Raw genomic sequence first — 23,535 nt, 5'->3', positions numbered from 1 at the left:
AATGCGCGTATACCGTGGATTCCGTACACGTTAAATAACCCGAGCTGCTGAAAATAAATCTGCAGCTTTCCATTACCGTGCGCCTCATAACAAGATCTTGATTTTTGAACTTAAATCTTCAAAATTTAATTTTAAATCGCGAAATTACACTTACAATCGACACTGTTGAGGGCGCCTACTGAACTTGTTATCTCGTTGCTGTGCTCTCTTTAGTAGCCAATACTTTTTTTAGATTTACTTATGGTCAGAATCTAGTGTGGCAAATCCAAGTCTTCCTTAGCATAGGAAACCAGCTATCGCTTAAGCGTGCGAGGTATCAACAAACATGGTCAAGGAAAATCAATATATAGAGTTCGAAGTAATTGCAGAACATGACAAGGATGAAAGAATGATACACCGCATTACAACCAGGACAGGAACCCGAGGGCCTGCCTAAAACAGAAGAGTTTATCTGGTATTTCTTCTCCTGCATTAAAATCTTTCTCTCGCCAGACTCATCTCAAATATCAGAGGAATGGCGATTTTCCACGACGACTCTTCGCGTGCTATTTAGAGTCAAACGACCCATGCGCAAATGTTGACTCTTGTTTTCTGACTCTACTCGCGTAAAAGTGGGTCTTCGGAAGAAAAAAGAGAGTCAAGTTGCCGTGACTCACTTTTTACTCTCTTTTTTCTTAGAGTGTATGGCTTATTCTATGCTATTCTTATCATCCACCACACACGGCCGTCCGATCCCGTTGATAATGCGGGCAGATCGTCGCTCTGACCACTAGTCAAGCGCGAAAAGCGTGAAAAAGCATAGAATCGGAAAAGGCATCGCTACAAAATACCGGCCCAGCTGTTAAAAAAGAAAGAAACAGAAATTCATTGGCAGGAATCGCTGAAGGATGATTGTGGACGCCAAGTGATAGCCTCACGGTAGATCTACTGAGATATTGTGCTGGGCACATTCATTGTTACTGGTTATATTTACTATATTTACTCGCACAATGCTCGCACCTCTTATACGTCTGCCATCAAAAATTAGAATTTTTCCCCTCGAGTAATCGTCACACCTTCAAAAATTGCTGCAGTGATTGTCGTCTGCTTGTTCCAGCCGGTGATGACAATAACGCATGGTAGCGGAGCGCCATTTCTTAGTTTTATGCACTTTATCGGCGCGCTCAACATTAAAATTTTTCTCTTTAGTACCTATATAGAACGTTCTTTGGAAGAATTTTCTCCACGTTGTTACCCCAACCGTCAGCTGCGCCTCACATTTCCGCGAGAAACATACGCGAGCATTATGCCTGTACATACGGCATTGATTAACGCTGTGAGGAGTGAAGATACTGTGTCGTTTCATTACCGTTACATATCATATCGCAAGCCTTGCGATGAAGCACATCATTCAGCATCGGTCTATCAAGTCACCATATTTGATTATATTGTCTCCAGGATTAGCCCAGTCTCCGGGATAGCCTAGACAGCCGTCCATGCAATGCGGGAATGAGAGCCGAAAAAGGTAACGCTAGCGTGGGAAACACAAAATGCTCCCATTAGTCAGGGAAGGGATTTAGCCTGAGTTATATGAATTATTGTATTACATTTAAATGTATATATTTGACATGTCTAGCTAGGACTCTCGCTATAGTTCCGCAGCGCCATTTTTTTCAGTCGAAATGCGAGTATGACGCATCACCATAACATCTTCGTGCCCTCATACCAGAGACGTAGGTGGGAGCTGAAGCGCTGGTGGCGACATCACCCGACGATGTCTTCAACTACAGATGGCTTTACAAGAGACATATGCCAAAAAGGCTTGTGTGTGCACACCATTCGATAATAAGGGGCCGTATTCTGTAGCGGTTCCTTTGTGAACCGGTTCCTTTCGGCTGTTGCCATTGGTCGGCGCTTCGATGTCGTCATCCCTGGTGGGCGGGACGACAAATTTTGATGACGTCACACAGGTTGCCAATCTTCTGGAAAGGAACCGGTTCCCTGCTAGGAGCGGAACCGCGGAGAAGTGGTTCGTTTGAGAGTCGCGCGCGGGGGCGAGCATGATGTCGAGGGTTGCTAGGGCAACCGCGGCTGCCGGCTAATCTCGCGCCAGCTGACGAGCCGGCACCTAGACGAGACGAGACAGACGGCAATGGCGGCTCCCTTGGTTGTGCTGCTGGCGAGTGCCGAAAGACAACGACGCGACGAGAGGCAACGACGCGACGCGTTCGGCATGGCCGAAGAAGAGTTTCGAAGGCATTTTAGTCTCTCCAAAGACATAGTGCGACGTCTTTGCGATGAGCTGGAAGGACATCTCGGACCTCAAAGATTGCGTGGTGTCGACACTACGATGAAAGTGCTGTGCGCGCTGCGGTTTTTTGCCACCGGGAGCTTTCAACAGCGCGTCGGGAATGAAGAAGCGATTGCACTGTCGTAGCCTTCGGTCAGCCGGATCATTACAGCCGTCGCCAAGGCCATTACGGTTGTGGGCAAGGAAAAAGGATGGGTTAGATTCCCATCCACGGCGCAACAGAAAGCCGCCGTCAAGGAAGGCTTTCTTAGCCGTGGAAAAATTCCAGGAGTTCTAGGATGTGTGGACGGGAGTCTGATAGCCATCGTTCGCCCTAAGAAGCTCGGCCCCGGCGAAACGGAATCGTACTGGAGCCGTAAAGGCTATTACACCCTCAACTGCATGGTCGTGAGTATTGTTCATTGACAAATATTTTCGATATGTGTTTGCGCGAGTGCACGTTGTAAAAAACTTCGTTTCGTTATTTTTCATCAATTACCGGCAATAGTTGCGTTCCTATTAGAGAAAGTAGCGTTTGTGTTGTATGTGTAATGACGACTTTGATCTTTGCATAGAACACGGCCGCACTTTTTCAGTGCTCTCCAATCACAGTTGAATAGCCTTTTCGATGCTACAATGTAAACACATTACGCGCGACTTAAACCGGAATAGACGCCGTAGCAGTGAAGGGAGTCTTCGTCTGCGAGCGATCCTAACAGAAGACGAGCCCTTGTGATTCTTATTCGACGTAAAACTAAAGCATTGTGGCCAACAGACTGTAAACGCGAAAAGGAGCATCCCATCAATGAAAATGGTGTGAGGGAGAATGAGAATGTGTGGACACCCATTTGCTCTAGCTGTCAATACGGCACATGCTGTTTCCGCGTTCTTTCGCTTGTAATAGGCACTTTGTCTGAAAAAAAAAACATAGGTTCACTCTTTAGCAGAATCTTATACAATATGGACGGAAGAAACCAAAGGAATTATTTTGCGCATTGTGTTGTTACCGCACGCCATACATGAGCATGTGAACACATGCCAACATTGCATTTGTAGGTTAAGATGACACTGTTATCATGCTGATCATTAGTTCAACTGCCTACTGCGTATGTTGATATCTCCTTTTCTGTAATTGTGTTCACTGACTGAACAGTAACTGTTTGGCAAGTAGTGTTGTAAGCAAAAGGTTGTGCCACATATTTGTTGCAGTGGCACTGACACCTTCTCTTTGCTTTCCCTTATGAGGTGTGCGACGCGAAGCTGAATATCCTGGAAATTGACCCACGGTTTCCGGGATCGTGCCACGATTCATTCGTCTGGAGGCATTCTACATTTCGCCGCCGCCTCACTCGTGGCCTGTTACTTCATGGAGAAGTCTTGCTTGGTAAGTGCACCTGAAGTAGCAGTGCTTCTTCCACATGTAAAACATACACAGTCAAATAGTTTTGCATCCTAGCAAACTTTAAGAAAGCGTGATTTGCTAGAAATGTGTTGTGAATGCAGCGGTACCTAATGAACCTGCAGCGACTATCGAGAGAAACAAGTCTCTCTTAAAAGGCAGATATTTGTACCAGCATGTATACAACAGCTGACATGTTATGCTGTTTATTTATTTATTTCAATACACTGAATGCCAAGTGGAGCGCTACAGGCAGGGGTGGAATTCTACAGAACACGTCGAAATGGCAGTTTTCAAGTATGGTGGAAAAGGGTTGGTGACAATGGACTCGGGGACCTGGTCCCTGGTCACTGTCCTTGGAACAAAGGAATAAGCGTGTGCGTGAAACTTTCGGCATCGACGTTAGTGATCGGTGTAGTATATATTGTAGAATGGTGCAAGTAGCGCTATTTTGCTTTGTGTCGCAATGTGTGTGATTTTTTTTGTTGCAGCGACATGTGGTGCTGGAGTGATTAGAAAGGATCAAACGGGTAGCTCGATTTTGGGTACCTTCATGAGAAGAGGTACGAAAGGTAGAGCAAGGATCCCAGATACTGGCAGCATATTCGAGAGTAGACCTTAGAAGTGTTTTATAAAAAAACACTTCTGAAGAGAGAAGAGCTAATAGGTTTTAGTGGAAGATGTACATTTAGGGAGGGGCAAATGGGATGAACGGAGCAGAAAACCACGAGTATGAAATAAATATTACGTGTCCAACTTAACCTGAGAATGAGATTTGCAGCCAAGACAACAGGTGAAATAGGGCTTTTCTTTAAAATGAGTTGAACTTTCTTTACAACTTTCCGGGAAGGTCAATGTTTGATAGATATTGCAACAATAAATCCAAGACCCGCTCCTGTTGTAGAAGGGCCCTGGCGTAGACTGTGTTCTTGCATTGTGCCTTAATGTATCCATTTCGTTCACTAACATGCAACACTTTACAGGGGACTCTGGGTACCGGCTCGCGCCATGGATCATGACTCCTGTGCCTGGTCACCCAAATCGCCTCACGGCAGAGGGGCGCTATAATGAGGCACACGCATCAATGCGAAATGCCGTTGAGCGGTGCATAGGAGTCGTCAAGAGCCGCTTCCGATGCCTGCAGATGTATCGGGTGCTCCACTACTCGCTTCAGAAAGCAGCCACTATTGTTGCAGCTTGTGCAGCGCTGCATAACCTCTGCCTTGCAGCAGGCGTGCCTCTGCCAGACGACCCAGATGATGACGGTGCACATGACGACAGCGCACAGCGGCCAGCCCAGGCACAAGTGCCGCTTCAAGTACAGGTGCCACCGCAGGCGCACCCTGTACAGCCTTCTCGAGCTTTGTTTCAATGAGGCCGTGCGGTGCGCGAATCCATAGTTGGTGTGTTTCGGCTGCCCAGAAATTTGCGCATTGCGTACCTGCAAAGTGTGCGCCGGCGCATTCGCTGGCAAATGAGGCGGAGACATGTGCTGGTGGAACATGTTTTATTTTTCTTTTCATGAAGTAAATAGGCCGTGCACTTCAACATAACACATTGCGTGTGCTCACATGTGGCTAATCGTAGTATGCTGCATACTGCGGTAGTGAAAAGCACATGATTTGTCTATGTTGAGCATGACAGATACACATGCAGTGACAAATAGCCATGTGCCATTATGTTACTCTTTTGCTTTGTTCACTGTGCTTTTAAATATTGTCTTGCCAGGGCATTTTCTTTAAATAAAGGTTATTTCCAAGGTGAATGGCAACCAATCTTGCATAGTTGAATATTGCTTTGCGATGCCTATTTTACTGTGCAGTATGCATTGTTCCAAAGCTGAAGGTGTCTGTTCATGTGTGACACACAAGCACAGCACAAGTTGCACAGCAACTGAAATGTCGTTCAAAGCAATCTGTATAGCACATATTGAAACGTATAGCAACAAACGAGACATGCCAAGCACTTTTTGGAGCAGGATTTCTTTACATAGCAGACACTCATGCTTACTACTGCTTTGTTTAAACTCAAGAGTTGCTTCAACATTGCATTTCTTGCACGCATGATTTCACATAATGCTCGTAATTGCTGCTTAACAAGGTGCAACTACGCTATAACACAATATAAACAAAATCATGACAATGAAACATTTCTTTATTTTATTCACTGGGTACCTGCTTTGCCATTTAGGCATTACAGCAGGGAGGGTACAACTCATATAAATGAACACTCAAAATTACATTCATAAAGCATGGAAGAAATCATCATTTGAACAAATACAGACAGTGTCAGGTGGTAGAGTATTTCAATCTCTTATAGTACGAACATAGAAAGAGTAGCGGAAAGCGTCGCTTTTAACCTTCTATTGCATGGCGTCCCATATTTGGCACATACCAGTTACCATTCTTTTTCGCGTGTGCGAGATTCCCAGTTGAGAATGTGATACCATCGGAGTAAATCTCATAGTTATGCGCACTTATTATGGGCAAGTGCTGCCATCTCTTGAGCGATACGCAAAACAGAGGTGAAGTAGATTTTGGGATGCAACGTGAAACTTGGAGGGGGCAAACACGAGCAATTGGTTTTTTTTTCTCTGAAAATTTCGACCGCAGAAGCATAGAAAAATTATTTTGGCATATTTTTTGGTCTCGTCAATTCAAGGCAGTTACTAGTTTTCTCAATTTTGCCTGCAACTACAGCAGAGAAACCGAAATCGGTGTGTGCCATGTTTGGCACAGTATGAACTTGAAATACAAAATATGGTAACGTGCTGCCATCTGTTCAATAGCCCGAAGTTGCAGGTCACTCTATCACAAGATGGAATTTTGACGATCGGTACGGTAAGGGCGAATTGTCTACCAAACAGCCGCCTGAAAAGCGAAAAGGAACTGAAATGTAAAGGACGTGGTGCTTCAGAGGCACTCACAAACGCGATACATGACGTGGAGTTATCGTGTGTGCGTTGATACGATAACCGCGCAGTGACATTTCTGCCGAGCTTTGTTGGGAGAGATCCAGTCCAAAAGACTAAGCGCTGGTTTACCTCCGCCAAGGTGTTTCGCGAAATTGATTGCCCCAGCGTAGTAATGGTCCATAACAGGCACATGGGTGGTGTTGACCTGCTGCACTCACTGTTTGGACTTTACTGCATACATATCAGAGGTCGAAGAAATGGCACTTTCGAATTTTTACGCCTATGCTAGACTTATCGGTAGTAACAGCATGGGTCTTGTACAGGAGGGTGCAGGAGCAGCTTAGGAGGAGACAAGTACTACCGCTGGCTCATTTAAAAGCAGAAATTGCAGAATGCCTTACCTCGCATAACAAGTGCCTACCCAACTAGCGACCAGGAAGGACTTCTAGTCAGGACATCGAATTTCAGGTTCAAGTCAAAAAAGCACAGGGACCAGCGGCCGCAATGCCACCCAAAGACGACCGATCTGACCAAGTCGGCCACTGGCCAGAATTCAACGAGAAGAAACAAAGATGTAAGCGGCCACCTTGCACAAACAAGTCGTTGGTAAGATAGAGGAAGTGCAACATTCATCTGTGCCTGAACGCAGCAAACAACTGTTTCATTTCATTCCCCACATTGCACTAAAAAGACCACCGTCCGTGAAGGTTTGTTTTCCGGCCATGGCAGCAAGAGCGCTCAGCCATCTTCATGGTGTGCCATATTTGGCACAAAGCTTTATCTTTGTTATTACAGTCGTGTTTGCTCATTAAATCAATAATGAAAGCTGAAAAAATGACTTTTCATAATTCATGCAATAGAGCGTCAAAAAAAAATCTCACATATTTTTAATTTGTGATCTCGCCTTTGAGAAACATGTGGGCGGCTGAAAATACAATTACCTGGCTATCCCCGCATTAGAGTGGTATATGTTATGAAGAAATTTTAATCTGAGGTTTCGGCGACGGTGTTCGAGAAGATACCAATTTAATGCCTTTTTGCTTTCTGTCATGCTAAGCATCCTGTCATAATTGCCAAGGACAAACCGAACTGCCCTGTTCTGCACTTTTTCTAGTTTATATACAAGTTCTGTAGTATATGGATCCCAGCAAACACACGCATACTCTAGTGTACTGCGCACATGTGTGAAATACAGTTGCTCCCTAAGTTTCTGTGGCAAGCTACTAAAGATACGTTTCAAGAAACCTAATGCTCCGACAGCCTTGTTCCTAACATGAGTAACGTGTCTGTTCCACCTTAGATCAGCAGAAAAAAATACACCTAAGTATTTATATTCTGACACTTGTTCAAGAGTAGCATTATTTATAGTGTTACGATTGCTGTTATATGAGCGCTTCCCAGTAAAGGTGACGTGGACACTCTTTTGCTCATTCAGTGACATTTTCCATTTTTCACACCATGTGGCAATCAAATCCAAATCATATTGTAGTGCTTGTTGGTCAGATTCGCTGTTGATGACCTTATATACTATACAGTCATCTGCAAACATTCTAAATATTTATTTATTTATTTACGTGTACCTTACAGGCCTTCGAGAAGGCATAGTGTAAGGGGGAAATACGGTAACATATTAGTATGGAATCGGGAAAGAAATAAACATCAGCATAATGAAAGGAGTGCACACAGAACATGGAAAATTAATACATTAGCAAATGCAATATGTAGAGCAATAACAATAAATGGTAAACAACAACATAATAGCATAATAACATTGTAAACGTTTTTACATGTTATACAGTAGTAAGTATTGTAAAAAAATTGGGAGCGCTGAAATTCTTTAACTTGTAGAAAAAAATGCAAGTAAATTACAAAAGACATGACGTGTTTAGACGGTTGAAACGGCATATTGATTGCTTAGCAGATTGCGAAATGCAGTGTGTTTAGATTGGCATGCAATGGTATCTGGTAGTGCGTTCCATAAACGGACCGCACGGGGCAAAGTTGAACAATTAAAAGCGTTGTGTGTTGCCATAAATTCGGGTGTAGCTGAACTGATTGTTCAGTCGTTGTGACGTCGAGGATGCTTCTTTCAGGTTTGATAAGGTTAGGCCAACTGTGTGAACAAATCTGTGAAATAATAATCGTACAGAAGATGATATATTGTTCGGCAAGTCGTTAATGTAAATTAAAAAGAGAAGAGGCCCAAGTAAACTGCCTTGAGGTACACCAGAGGTGACGTCAAAGAGGCCAGAGGAAAAGTTAGCAACAGTGAACTGTTCGCGATTAGTAAGAAAATTACGAATCCATGATAGGGTTAGTGAGTTGAGTTTAATTGCTGAGAACTTTGATATCGGGTGACTATGGGCTACACGATCGAATGCTTTCGAGAAATCCAAAAAGATGCAGTCAATTTGTTTATTACTGTTCATATGAAAGTGTAAGTCTGACGTGAATTCTAGTAGTTAGGTTTCGCAAGAAAATCCTTTTTGGAAACCATGCTGTAAATGATGATGTAATGCCTGAAGTGGTGCCATGAATGTGACTTCTGGGGAACCCCAGAAGTCACAGGTACGTATTCAGAGGAACATCCGTTGAGAGCCACAGACATCTGTCTTGAGCGAAGATACTCGGCAATACATGAGATATCCTTCTCATCCAATTTGTAAAGTAAAAGTTTAGCGATCAGTAGACTATGCGTAACGACGTCAAAAGCTTTTTTGAAATACAGAAATATACAATCAACAATTTGTTTCTTGTCGACTGCTGAGACTAGCTCATGAGTGAATGCAACCAATTGTGTCGTACACGAAAAACCCTGCCGAAACCCATGCTGACTAGGATGAAGAAGGTTATTGTTATCAAGATGAGACATGATGCAGGTATACACATGTGCCATAACCTTACATACATAAAATGCTAGTTAAGGATACTGGTCCGTAATTCTCAACTCTGTTCCTCTGTCCACTCTTATGAATTGGCACCACTCGCGCTAGTTTCCAATCACCAGGAACAACGCTGTTATTTAAGAAATTTTGAAATAAGCGACAGAAGTACAAAGATGCCCGAGCAATTTATAAGGAATGATGTAGGGATATCATCCGGACCACACACTTTTGTTCGTTTCAAACTCTGTAATAATCACTCGATGCTCGTCACACTAAATACAACCTCAGACATTTCGCCGGCTCCGACCGGAAAATCAACTCTATTAACCCCCCTAATGTTTGAATGAGTAGACTGAAATACTGATGAAAGGTATTAAACAAAAATGTCGACCTTACTTGACGCAAGCGATAGTAAATAGCTTGACGATTTCCGCTCAAGCTCGAGCCATCTTCTGAGCGGCAACACTAGCGCGCGACCACACATCAGCCATAACGGCGGTGACTGAGCGAATCGCGACAGCACGTCGACTTGGCGTTGACCTATTGAAACCCATGCGCCTGATGTTCACCTCTTCGTCGGGCTCAAAGAACGGCGGGCAGACTCCGATGGCGCTCGCCCGCCCTCGCGGTCCGGGCAGGCTGCCTCCTCCGGTTCCTCTGTGATTAACACGTTTGTTAGAATATGGTGCGCAAAAGCTCCGTCAACGAGTGTGCTTACCTGGCTGCATCACGGCGGGCGTTATACACGTCTTTCTTCCACACGCCGCGCCACTGGGCTGCAGTTTTCACTGCCGGGCCCTCAGCGTTCAGCAAGGCAATCACTTGTTGCGAGAGCTCCTCCTTGCGCGCCGCCGTCAGCTGTTGACCCAGCACACACGACGCCTTCGCAAGGTAGGGGTGCTCTTCAACAAATGACACGAGTATATCGCGTTGCCTCGCTGAAACATGAGGACCCAGCAGCCTAACCTTCTGCGAGGACATCGTTTTGGATCCGCGGCGCGCAAACTGGCAAGTCCAAAACGTAAACAAAGCGAGGCAACTTGTTTGCATAGCGTATGGCACACCACCTAGCGACTAAATAAGAAAACAACACAAATAAACTTACAACTCCCAGTAGCGGTCTGCGCCGCAAGCTCACATTTATTACTGAAAATATATTTGCAAGTGTTCTGTAGAAACCAATGTTTTTTTATAAAACCAGCAACATCCTTTAATTGCTATACCGTCCCCCAAGTACAAACAAAAATGATGACGTGATCTTCCGGCAGACCGCCGCTCGTTGATTGGTTCCCCTCACGCCGCCCCGTTCCACTCTTTCTCCGAGTTACGTAATCCAGACGTAACAGCCAAAAGGAACCGGTTCCCAAAGGAACCGTTACAGAATACGGCCCAAGGTTTTCGTTCCACGCACAGAAATTGAGGAACGAGTAACTAGTATTATTGTTGTCCTGTATATGATAGAATGGAATGTGAATGTAAATTGAGGAATAGAATTGAATGAAAAAAAATATATATATGTATGTTATGCATGCCGACCGGACTGGCCTACGTTAGGAGAAAGCGTGAACAGAAGAAATGGGTGAAATTACATCCTTGCGCGGATTGCTACGTCTGGGGCGAAATCACACACTGACGTCAGGACCCGAGTGGCATTGGTTTGCAGTAGTGGTAAAATACATCCAGTATACATGTTCATACGATGGCATATTACCCCGTGAGAGTGTTCACGAATGAAATGAATCTCTCTGTCTTCCTCAAAAATATTTGAGCTTGCTGCTCAGGTACGGAAACTCGTTCAATAGGCGACGACCTACTTATGAATGTAGGACATGAACTTCACGATATGCATTTATACGCGAAGCAAAATATCGAAGGTCTTTGACATCTCTGACTGACAGTCCTCTGCGAGTGCATCTTGAAGTTCACACTTCCGGAGACATCGCGGTCAAGAATCAATGCAAATACACAATTTTTCTTTGCAAACAGTGAAAATAAGTTAACAGAACACGTTTATCGCGTAAGTTGCACATTCATTTACAATCAACATTTAAAAATCATTTCAAATTCAAGTGCGCAACGCTCTAAATTCGCGGCATGAGAACGCCATCTGCTCAAGAACCTCTGGAGAGTTTCAGTAGTCCGTACACGTGCCACCATTTAAGGACTACCGTAATATCGGGTACGTATAGACATCAACAACAGCAACGGTGGCGCCGCCCCGCGATGTTGAGTTCAACTAGAGAACGTATAGCTATCATTGTAATTAAAAACGATATCAGCAACTTAGCTGGCGCCGTAAAGTTGTCGGAAGCAGCTTAATTATGAATGCATAGCGGTTTTTGTCCTCGTATTACAATACAGCATGAAAATTTTATATTTCCTGTGAACGTATTACCCTCTGCGGAACACGGGTTCAATTATTAGAGGTGTTTACGCAATTGCTATGGTGGCGTCATCTTGTGGCATGGATTAGTTAAAACTGCAAAGTTAAAATTGCAGTGGTCCATCATATTCGCCTTAACTGTTGTTGTTAAGCGTCAGCAGAGACATAGTCGTTAAGTTGCAGTTTCTTTTTATTCTTTCAACGAGAAGACTCATGTAACACAAGAACGTTTCATACGCGTTGTGGTTGGACAAAGCGCCAGAAGATGCCGCTGCAAGTGTTGCTACTACCCTCCAATGGCTCCCACAAGCCGGTATTCCGTAAACGGTAACAGTACGTTTAAGGACAAGCTAAAGTTCTACAATGACCTTTTTTTTTGACACCACGTGGGTTAACAAATCATCGCAAGATGTCGTTACCATCGTTGTTACACTGCCATTTAGAACCCATGTAAAGCGTAGGGAAGATAACCGGTGCTATAATAGAGTTACAGATGGGTGCCAAGAGAAGAGAAGCGCAGTAGAGGGCAACACAGAAGTAGGTGGTGTGTTGAAATTAGAAAATTTGAAGGCAGAAGATGGGGTCAGCTGGCGCAAAACAGGGGTAACAGGAGATCGATGGGAGAGGCCTTTGTCCTGCAGTATACGCAAATTAGGCAAATGATGATGATGATGATGATGACAAAGAAGAAGAATACGTTTACGGACAAGCTATACAGCCTTCAGGTCGCCATTTCGAGGAACAGAGAACGGGGCGCGGCAGGCCATTGTCCGTCTCTCCCCCTGCTTCGTTCCTTGCGTAGGAGACATTATCCGCGCTAGTTCATTCTCCTGAGAATTACGAACGCTGCAAGCAATCTCACTCGGCCACCATACATCACCGACAGTTGCTGCTACTACCTGACGCTCTGTCAATCGAGACAGAGCTCCCCGCCCCTTTATTTATTTTATTTTTATTTTTGCCGAACGAAAAAAAGGTATTTTCGTTCTCCTTACACACCTACTGCAGATGCACACGGAAGAAAGGAACCAGGAAGATTAGAATAAGAGGAGACCCATATAGGGCGAAGATTTATTGGGCGTTGCGCGCTAACCTTCTTTCCCTTCTCCGTTCCTTCCGTGCTGCTCAGGTGGCGGTCTGCGCGGTACCAGTGCAGAGGTGCATTCAACCGAGTCAGGAGACGTGAATGCGAACAAAAAGACATCGGAGAGGACGGTACTCTATCAAGGCAAGAAATTGCAAATACTAAGAAAATGGGAAACATGGATGCATATAGTCAAGCTTTTGGGTGTATCGCACCATGACAACGATTTCTGTGCCCGTACATTGGCGGATTCCGTGTACACGCGGCCCGAACATACATTTACCTGCCCTTTCTTTATTTTTCGTCCTTCTTTCTTTCTTTCTTTCTTTCTTTCTTTCTTTCTTTCTTTCTTTCTTTCTTTCTTTCTTTCTTTCTGCTCGCTCACTTTACCGGTTAAGTAGTGGAGCGATTTCATTCTATTCGATGCTTCTTATCCGCCGCGGTGGCTTCGTATCTGTTTTTCTACTTTTTCTTTTCTTTTTTCTTTTTTTCCTTTTTGCTTCCATGTTGGACACGAAGTGGTCGGTTTGATTCCTTGGAGCTGTGCCCGCATTTTATTGGGGACTTAATGCAATGCTCATGCGCAGTCCTTTTGGTGCACGTCAAAGAATACGAGGTGACCAAAATTAATTCCGAGCCCTCCCCAATGGCGTACCGCACAGCGCCTGTTTTACCTTATAGGGTGTTCAACGCCTTCAATAGCACCGATTCCATACTTTCCCGCTGGCATATCGGCTTACTCGATTCTGTTGATTATACAGGGTTGGTAAAGCGTCGTTCCCTCCATTGGATAAGGGAGAAAGTTTACGGTCACTTAAGTATCGTCACGTGATTTGAATGCGAAAGTACGAGGACTTGTCTAAGTTATCACCTTAAATTAAAATTCCACCGTAGTCCACCTTGCTCTAATTTGTAGCAATCTTAATCCACTTCAATCCACCTTAACCCACTTTAATCCACTTTAATTTACTTTAGTTCATCATAACCTACCTTAATAAAATTTTGGAAGTGGGCCAGGTTGGTTTTTGGGCGTGGACCATGGCGTCCGTCCGACACCGTGGCTGTTCACCGTGGCATTTCGCAGTACGAGCCCCAACAGGTCCAGAAAGATGACATTATCACGTGATCACGTGGGCTTTGGTACCATCGGATGATACGCCAGATTTCGCAGTTTATGGGGCATATAATGATTTCGCATTAAAAGGATCGGAGTAAGGTCAAGTTAGATGGAATCATTACATGATTCCCGATCGTAAAATACTAAAGGAACATTTATAGCTTTGCCTCTAGGACATTTTTCTTGGGTCAGCAGGAATAAAGGCAATTTAGAGCACAGTGGCACCAGCAGGTTCAAACAGATGAATCGCAAGTTCAAGAAAATGAACATTATCATAGGTTCACTGCAAAGTACGCAAGGATTTACGTACAGTTTTCATAAGGAACCATAGCTACCGTTCGGGTTGTATACGAATGGCCGTTTTCCCGCCTAAAGAACAACACACCCATTATTTTTTCTGCAAGGATGAACTCAGCAATATTGTGTGTTCAGTTAATTCTTCAGCTACACTCAACTTCGAAAGTCTGTGGCGTCGACTTAGGCACCCCTTGGTAGAGAAAGGAGCCAAACAGGGAGCGCTTTAGTGGAGTTAGAGAAAATACATGTGCGTGTGTTGCGAAGTGCACCGAATGAAATCCAGTTCAGACAGGTTTTGGTATCGCTAACTCCTCTGAAAAGCATGTTCTTGTGTGACGGCCTTTGGCAATGCGTTCGTGGATACCGCGAAGAAAAGCTGTCACAAAACTAATTTGCAGAGGCGTTAACGATGCGAGAGCCCGTCCACTTTCCCAATCTTGCTTCCCTTCAGAGATGGTCCACAAGGAACACAACGCGGAGCCCAAGCCCACACATGAGCTTAAGCCGTGCTCCAGCTCTCACCGGGGCGAGCAATGAAGTCGTCTGCTTCCACCATCTCTCCTCGCTTTCTTTCCAGATGAACGAGCTCGGGGCTACGTCTGCACGGTTCCCTCCAGATGCCGCCTCCAATTGGCTTTACTTCCACGCCATTTAACACCTTCTTTGTTATCCTCTATCATTGCCAAGCAATATCAGCTCCCCCGCTCCTGCTCTCTTATATATCTCGCACCTCGCTGACACACGGCGCGTCCGTTTTGCTGGGAGCCACAGACGCGCCGATTCCTGCCCGGTTATTAATCTGTACATCTCTGCCGCATCACGGAAAGTCCTGGTCTCGTTGCATGCTGCATCACACGCTTTTCAAGAGCGATCGATGGGAGCCTGCCAGATACAAGAAGTAATATGGTGCATAGCCAATATCTATTTATTTATGAATTTCTGGCTGATATCACTAGCAACGCCCACGAAGATAACGCTCAGTAACTTTAACTGCAGGAATCCCCTGATCTGAGCGAATGCACCACAATTGTGTGAGTTTACGCGGTGCACTCTTGATCTTAGCATAACCGCTGTCGGTGCTTTGGAGAACAGTGACAGCTGTCTATAGTATTTACGTGATCGTGTCTCGTTGTATTGTACGGTCCTTAGTCTGTCGTCTGGTTAACGATCCTATGGAAGATGTTCTGCAAATGTTTCACATCGCCTTGACGCGTTGAGAACCTATAACGTATCAGGTCAGCGGAACATGATGGCACGCTTTGACGCCAGACATCGGGCCTTCTGCACACATGTACGCTGTTCTGTGGTCTCTCCAGGGTAGTGCTCGCCGTTGATGAATGCTATAGTGAACTTCCACTGATGTTCATGCCACGTGGACTATATGGAGGCGCGAAGGGCCACCTACCTCCCCTTCTAAGGCGGTCCACGGTTCCCAGAGCCCTTAACCCCGACCTGGGTTTGGGTATGAGCACGTATCGGTCTGATTTCCTCACGTGGACGAAAGCGAGAACAGATCAAAGGAGATACGTGTGTACGCCTTTCACACCTACTTTGGCATTTGCCCCTGACCCGCACTCGCCTATAGGTTGCATGTGAAGCTTGCGGACAAAGCTCTGCTGATCTTGCTTGAGTAGAAGCATGTTTTAAGACATACCCGAGCTTAGCTACAATGTCAAGGAGTCATTGTTTACTCGCTGGTTGCTCACAGTGCAGCTTATTTGTTCTGTTCTGGCACCAGCTTTGTTTGCCACGAATACATCTAGAGGAGGCGGAATCTCTATCGGGCTTGAGCACTCCGCGACAGAATTCAGCCGATAGTTGTGGTGGTAGTGGTAGCAATAAACGTAGTGGCAGTAATTAGTAGTAGTAGTAGTAGTAGTAGTAGTAGTAGTAGTAGTAGTAGTAGTAGTAGTAGTAGTAGTAGTAGTAGTAGTTCAGAGTGGCGTTGCCGAGGAGTAGCACACCGAGCACGTCACTCCACCCCCCGAAATTTCTGTGTTAGTATTGGCGGCGAGGAGTTACGGAGTCGCCATCTATCGGAAGCGCCTCGCTGGCGTAGTATGAGGGATCACGTGGCGCGCTCCTCATAGGATTTGCTGTCAGCGCTCACCGAAAACACCACGCGCGAGCTCTCCCGGACATTACTGTAAATACTTTCGAAACGAAAGAAGTTTCTTACTGTCTAACTAATAATCTTGGGCAAACTGAAAGCACACAATCGTTTACAGACGCTATATCTCTTTACCGAATGCGTACAGTAAACGCCACTGCGCGCGGTCGCCGCGATGGAGTCTCCCGAACCGGCTTCTTGCGTGAAAGGTAGGTAAACGCTGAGAGCAAACTATGTGAAATATGTTCTTATAGTGTTTGTATAACTAAATGGAGTGTAATAGAACGAAGCCTCAATGAAGCGATCGCGCAGATTCGCAGCGACCGAGTGCGCGCGCCTGCATGCTTGTCCGCGCACTGTTTCGCTTTCTCCGCGCGCGCATTTTCGCACCGTGCCATGAGCTTTAGGCCGCAGAATATGAGCATTTGACAGTATACAAGCAACCATTGTTGCGTGGGCGCTATCAGAGCTGTTCAAAAATAATTTCATTGTAGAGACTTCGATGCCTACGGGGACTGTGATGTGCCGTCGCGACGATTCAATCTTTTTTTTCTTCTAAATTCTTTGACCTTTCAATACTATTTCTCGAGTTGCGTCGCACTGCATGTTTATCGGTGCTCTCAGCGTGCAATTTCCCTCTGCTCCTTTTTTGTAATCCAGTGCATTAATTCATAACACAAACATGACCATATGCCGTGCTTTTTTTTTAAATGTGCTTCTTACCGCTGCCTTTACGCTCCACTGAACTTGCCAGTATCTATAGCATCGACAAGTTCATACACCAAACCGTCATGACATTAGTCGGGCAGCGGACTCGGGCGAGCGTCTCAGTGCGCGTTTTCAGAACATCGCAGACCGGGCGCCGTAGCAGAAATCTTCCACGCGTCTGTGCTTGCTGCATACCCGATTTGCAGCCGATGACTGTTTGCCGGTTTTATGTTTCGCGACGAGCCAAGCTTCACGCAGCTTCTTGTCCTGCGGCTACGTGTGAATAAGGCTGACACCGGCCTCCGTTACGTGCGTCCGCCCCTGCGGCACCGAGCAGTAGCCTACCATGTTGCGCGCCTTCAAAGGCAGCCACTACCTATTGTAGTGCTTTGAAGCGTTGTAAAGGAGACACTCGAAGCGGGAAAATTTCGTCACTAAATGAGGACCGCAGCGTTCGAGGGAATTTAAACTCGTTTTCAGCTCCCTTCGGCGCGCCCGAAGCAGCCGACGTGGCCGCTATGTCCACGTGATCCCTCCTAGCACGTCACGCCGACGGTGGCGCCAGCTTTTCCAGTGGCGGAGCTCGAGGCCAATATGCGGCCTTCCTAGCTCCCCTCCCCTCATCCTCCCTATTTCCAGTGAAGTGGGTGCCCTCCTCGCTCCCGGAAAGAAATGTCTGCCAACGCCACTGGTAGTTGCAGCAGCAGCAGTAGTAGTGGTAGTAGTAGTAGTAGTAGTAGTAGCAGTAGTAGTAGTAGTAGTAGTAGTAGTAGTAGTAGTAGTAGTAGTAGTAGTAGTGGTGGTGGTCGTGGTGGTGGTGGTGGTGGAATAGTTCTTAATAAAGAAGAGAGAAAGGCAAGATATAGTTCTGACTGAAACACGATGGATGCCTTAATGAGAGTTCAGACGGCTTCACGCTGTACGTGAGCCGAGACACTCAGGGCAGGCTCTCTCGAGTGCGGATCTTCCCGCGGCGCCATCGTTAGGGTCCAGGAAAGAAAAGCTAGCTGCTCTCTCCAGCTTTGACAGGCGCGCGCCACTGCGCGGACCCCGCATTTATCCGCGGGCCGTGCCATCACCGCCCTTATACGGAGGAGCACCTATACGCCCGCTGCGGTCCAGAGAAACAGCAGCTCGGGACGCGGCTGCGGGGGTCCGCAGCTGTCGCGCCGTCGATCCCCGTGCCATTTAGGCCTCGGTCCCCCCCTCAGCTACGTTCCTCCTTCCCTTCTTTCCAAAGCGCAAACCTTGTGTTTCGCTCTTCTTGCTTCTGCTTTCGTTTCGTCTGTCCCGCCGCCCCGCAGGGTGGAGGTGTTCCCTCCTCTCTCTTTTCTCCTCGCTTTGCGCCTTCCCGACACGGGCGCTCTTCGCGGCGACGCTCTGATGAGCGTGGCCGCGTCGGTCCGATGGCCCGCTGCACCACCTTGGAGCGAGGGGCTTTGCGGCCTTCCTTTACTACTTTATTATTATTATTATTATTATTATTATTATTATTATTATTATTATTATTATTATTATTATTATTATTATCATCATCATCATCATCATCACTACTACCACCACCACCACTACTACTACTACTGCTGCTGCTGCTGCTGCTCGTGTTCATTTGTCTTTCTGTTATTTTACGATGACCTGGTTTTCGTTTCTTTTTGTGGTTATTTGTGCTCGGCTTATTCTCTTAGACCTTTTTTCTAATCGTATCTCAAAAGTGGTTCATGCTTTGATTTATTTTTATCTTTATTTATGTCATATCCAGTTGATTTCCTTCAATTCTACCTCGATTAATTCGACTCCTCGCTTAATTCGAACGCGCTGGAAAGTCCCGGTGAGAAACCATACATTTCTATGGAAGGAAAACTTCTTTAGTTCGACCGCAAAAGCATGTCGCTTCGATTAGTTCGACCCGCGCAACGGTGCTCCATCATGCCGCAGCGGTCACTAAAAGTGTGTAAACTTCAGAACTTTGGCAGGCTGCTCTACTGCTTTATTAGGAGACAATGGTGACGGCAGCAACGTGCCCTGCAATTATGAGGATGACGACTTGGGTGATGTCCCCTTTTGCGGATTTTGTCATCGCCGACGGCAGGCATAAAAGCCTCTGCGCGTATGAAGCAGAAGCAAGGTCCATGTAAACAGGTCGCAAAGCTTGGAACGAAAGCAGTGCGAAAATATATCGCCAGAGTAGCACGATTGAAAAGCTACTAGGTGAGGAGGAGGGGGGGGGGGGCACTGAAACTTAGAAAAGCTATGGGGAAAAAAATTCGAAAATTTTTAATCAGAATACTGTGATACGAGGAAATATTCCGTTTCAAATATTTTTGCAGTACTAAAACAACAAATGTCATTTTTTTTATATTTCACAATTTATTAGTCCGTTCTTGGTAACCCGTACCAACCAGCGATTTTGGCGCAAGACTTGTCAAGACTGTGCAAACCAGTGTCGTGCAACATGGCGTTGCTCACTCGAGCGCGGCGGTTTCATCCCGAGTTTTTTCTTCTTTTTTTTCCCCCTTACGTGCTTGGTAAGAGTGTGGCGTGCGCTTCGCTTCAAATTTTGAATGGCCTAGAGCACAACATTCGTTGGCGAAAGGTGTGAGGGCAGGTTTTTTGTTATCGTGCAAGTTCACTCAGCGGCATCCGACTCGATGTCCCTCGTCGTGACGATAAATGCGGAGCGCTCTGCGCAGAAACGTCGCGCTACGTTCGTTCAATCTCCGTAACACAGGCTTTTTGAGTGTCCGACGGGCAGCAGAATAAGTTAGTAGGATGTTTTCTAAATGATAACGTGGGTCAATGTTGTTTTGTCTAATAACTGTTGGATACGAATGCATGCATGGTGCGGCTTGGAATTGCGAATGACTCTGTGAAATGGTTTCGCATACGTTGCTATACATTACAATTGTGTGCTGGGCATAGTATTTTAATCAAATGAAACATATTTTGCTTGGTCAGTTATATTGGTTGCATTATTCTAGACGAATAAAAGTGAAGTTGCTTCTGAAGCCTCTGTGGTAGCGTCATGTATTTCCATCCTATTCGCTCACCTTCCTAAGGAACCTACTGGAGCATTCGCCGTCAGTAGCAGCCCAACTTTGTTCACATTAAACCATACGCTACTCCTATAGTTTAATGACACGCTGGCGCTTCAGCTGAGCGAGTCGCAAGCTCGCCTCAGCATCGAAGCAAAAATAACCGCTGCCATAGCGGTCGAAATGCCGGACGCTAAAGAAATTCAAACATTCGCGCCAAGCAGCATAAGATCGTCACGTCACTGCCATTGCCGGTTGTGACGTCACTTTCTAATTTTTATTTTTTGCTTGCTGGCTTTTTTGCTTGCGGCCTGACAAAAATTTATAGAAGCCCACAACGGAGCTCTAACTTGATGTGCGATGACAAAAGACGTAGTTAAAAAAAATATTAATCATTCTGACAGCTTTGGGCGCACAGAAATATCTGACGAGCGAATTTCACAGGGAGCGATATGAAACTCTCCCGTCAGGTATTTCTGTGCGCCCAAGGCCGTCAGAATGATTGCATAGTTTTGTACTACGTCTTTTGCCATCGCACATCAAGTTAGAGCTTGGTTGAGGGCCTCTCTAAATTTTTGTGCGGCCCTAAGGGTAAGGGTGTTACCAGCGCGACAAGAAAACATCCTTAAGGGTGTAAACATTTTTTTACAGTCTGCTCAGGCCTTGCACAAATGAACAGGTAGATACTTGTTGCTTTCATATATGCATCATATATATAGCTGTACCTTGAGCCCTTATGCAGACCATTTCCGGGAAATGCGAGTATACTTCGTATGATACTGTGCTGACTGTATCTTTCTGAGCTACCAACCCAGGGTATCCAACTGTAAGCGCCTCGAATGTAATGCAGGTGTCCCGATATTTCGCATGGTGAGGCATCTGAGAAAGAGGACGCAATGTAAATGCAAGACCTTAAACTTTATGGCTGCTGCGCAATTCGCTAAGTGGGCAACTTTGTCTATGCAGCAAGCTCAATCACGTTGGAGGCTCATGCGGTCTTAACCGTGTGATCAAACTGTATACACAGATGCACAGCGTTTGGCACAAATGAAATAGAATGGTTGTTTCTCATGCAGGCTTTCCAATCCATCAACACATGAAGCAGGCCCCAGACCGCAAGTGCCTGGGAATGAATATCCAGCTTCTGAAGGGCAACCGCCTCCAGATATCTGTACCGTCCACATCTACGTTCTTTAACTCTTCCTGTACGAGCCTCAGGACGTCGCTCCCTTTCATTCCTCTAACCACGGGCTCGTAACCAGGGGCCAGGAGGCGAGAACAGCATATGGATTCCTGTGAAGTAGGTACCACTTCCATCCAGCGCATGTGCTGAAGAAGCTCACTAAATAAAGTTTTTCATTAATTCTTTAACTCTTCCTATATAGGTCTCTAACGAGTCCAACTGTTAAAGTCCCGCCTCCTCGGTAATAGAAATTGCCACGGTTGCTGCAAAAATTGCAAAATAAGTGCTTCAATTAACATCCCCCCCTCCCCCGTTATTTTTTCATATTGTGAAGAATGAAGCAACAGAAAAACGACTTCGAAGACAGTGTTACAGAGATCCTGGGGTGCTGCAGCGCAACTTTCGAAAAAATTGCACAAGAGAATGAGGAGACACAAGCTCAAGATGACTCGAAAGAGGCAGCAAATTGGGTTGCCTTCAAATTAAGAGTATTGCGGCCAAAGAAGAGGTGCGACGTAATGTTTGAATAAGCCAAAATTGAACAATTTCAATAAATTGAGTTTAATGATTTGTGTGTGTGTTTTTTCTAAATGATATAGGTGCTCGAGCACAGCTGTGTAAATGTTTACTTCTGTAATGAAGCAAGACAACCGATATCACGAGCAGTTTTACTACACACCTTAAAAAAAAGAAAAAAAAAGTTGTGTTTATTAACTGGCGTCAAAATATTCATAACCGTGGCATAACTACGCCTGGTAACGGTAGAGTAAGTAACATCTTTGACTAAGCAAGGCAATCATTACTCATAACGAGTATCAGCCACCGAATCCAAAAGCAGTTAGCACCACCGAGCACAATGTTTCTAGAGCGTGTGACGCATTCACCGGACCGACTGCGACAATTCTAGAGTGGGTCCGACAAAAGCGTTATAGGCTAAAAACATCACATCCAGTGGGGTTTACTGCGTGCGTATTTGGTAGCCGATGAGTCATCGGTAACAGTGATTACATTATTTATAGTCGGATACAACTTTAGAAAAAAGGGGAGGCCCCGCCCAGATGACTGAAGCGGCGAAGTCACCGGCCGTCCGGCGCATGACGTCGGTCCAGAGCGCGCGCCCATTGGTGGATGCTCGTGTGTTTCCTCCTCGCAGGAGTAAACGCCCCCTTTTTTCTAAAGTTGTATCCGATTTTTTTTTTATAGTAAAAAATATTACTAACTTTGCCGTTACCAGGCGTCATTATATCAAGCTAGTGAATATTATGACAACAGGGGGAGGGGGGGAGGCACCACCACTGGGACAGCTCAGTCGCAGAGCACGGTTGTCCCAGTAGTCTCCGTCGCCACTGTAATTGCTTTCGCAGTCTTCGTATCGGCCGCGGAATTTCAACTCGATATCCGGCTTTCTTTTTTTTTTTTATCGACCGAATCGGCTTTAATTCAAGCTCGACGATGGTTAGGTTTAAGTGCCGGGTGCCAGGACGCTTTAAATGTAACAGCAGGCACAAAGGAAATTCGCTTAACAACTTTCGAACCGAAACAAACAGCATGATGAATGCGCAGCAACCGTCCGTGCCTGCGCCCGTTTTCCTAGCGACCGCCCTCGCTCGCCGGAGGGGATACACGCGGGTGGCCTCAAGATACGGCGGCGATCCGACGAACTTAGCTAGACCCCGGCTCTTTTGTGGGCCTCAATATGTCCCCTCGACTTCCTGGGTCTTTTCATTTCAGCCGTTTCATCTCACCGCCTTCCGTTTCTTTCGATAGCCTTGCTAAAACACAGATGGTTTTTCTCCGCTCCTCGGCGTACCCTTTCTCTTCGAAAGAAAGAAAGAAAGAAAGAAAGAAAGAGAGAAAGAAAGAAAGAAAGAAAGAAAGAAGAAAAAAAGAAACAAACAAGCAAACAAACAAAAACAGCCAGGCTTGTAGCGCACGAAAAGACGAGGATGCAGAAAGACGTGATACACACACAACGCCTGTGTGTTGTGTACAACGTTTTTCTGTGTCCTCATCTTTTAGTGTGATATAAGCTCCATCATGTCATACCGACACGCCAAAAACGCTGCATTAAAAAAAAGAAAAAAAACAGCCTTTTTTCTACCCTCAAGCTGCGAAGACGTGTATTCGACAGTCAACGAAACTCCACGCCTCCGA

The 23,535-nt window shown here is 45.6% G+C and overlaps 3 long non-coding RNA genes across 3 annotated transcripts in view; 2 read left to right on the top strand and 1 right to left on the bottom strand.

Annotated features, from left to right (window-relative positions):
• The window catches only part of LOC135920141 (uncharacterized), a 303,939-nt gene extending 282,285 nt beyond the window's left edge, over positions 1–21,654 (top strand). Inside the window, exon 3 of the long non-coding RNA XR_010570180.1 lies at positions 21,275–21,654. This is a non-coding gene — a long non-coding RNA (uncharacterized lncRNA). The remainder of the gene's footprint in view (positions 1–21,274) is intronic.
• On the top strand, positions 1,900–6,585 carry LOC135920097 (uncharacterized). The gene is made up of 3 exons (XR_010570172.2): positions 1,900–2,677; positions 3,515–3,653; positions 4,652–6,585. It is a non-coding gene; the product is annotated as an uncharacterized lncRNA (long non-coding RNA).
• LOC135920101 (uncharacterized) lies at positions 5,157–10,622 on the bottom strand. Its single transcript, XR_010570176.2, has 2 exons — positions 10,186–10,622; positions 5,157–10,124 (listed from the first exon to the last, which is right to left on the bottom strand). It is a non-coding gene; the product is annotated as an uncharacterized lncRNA (long non-coding RNA).
• Positions 21,655–23,535: the final 1,881 nt, after the last annotated feature.

Source organism: Dermacentor albipictus, chromosome 2 (genome assembly GCF_038994185.2).
Source record: "Dermacentor albipictus isolate Rhodes 1998 colony chromosome 2, USDA_Dalb.pri_finalv2, whole genome shotgun sequence".
Taxonomy (NCBI): Eukaryota; Metazoa; Arthropoda; class Arachnida; order Ixodida; family Ixodidae; genus Dermacentor; species Dermacentor albipictus.
This window is presented reverse-complemented; position numbering and strand designations above follow the sequence as displayed.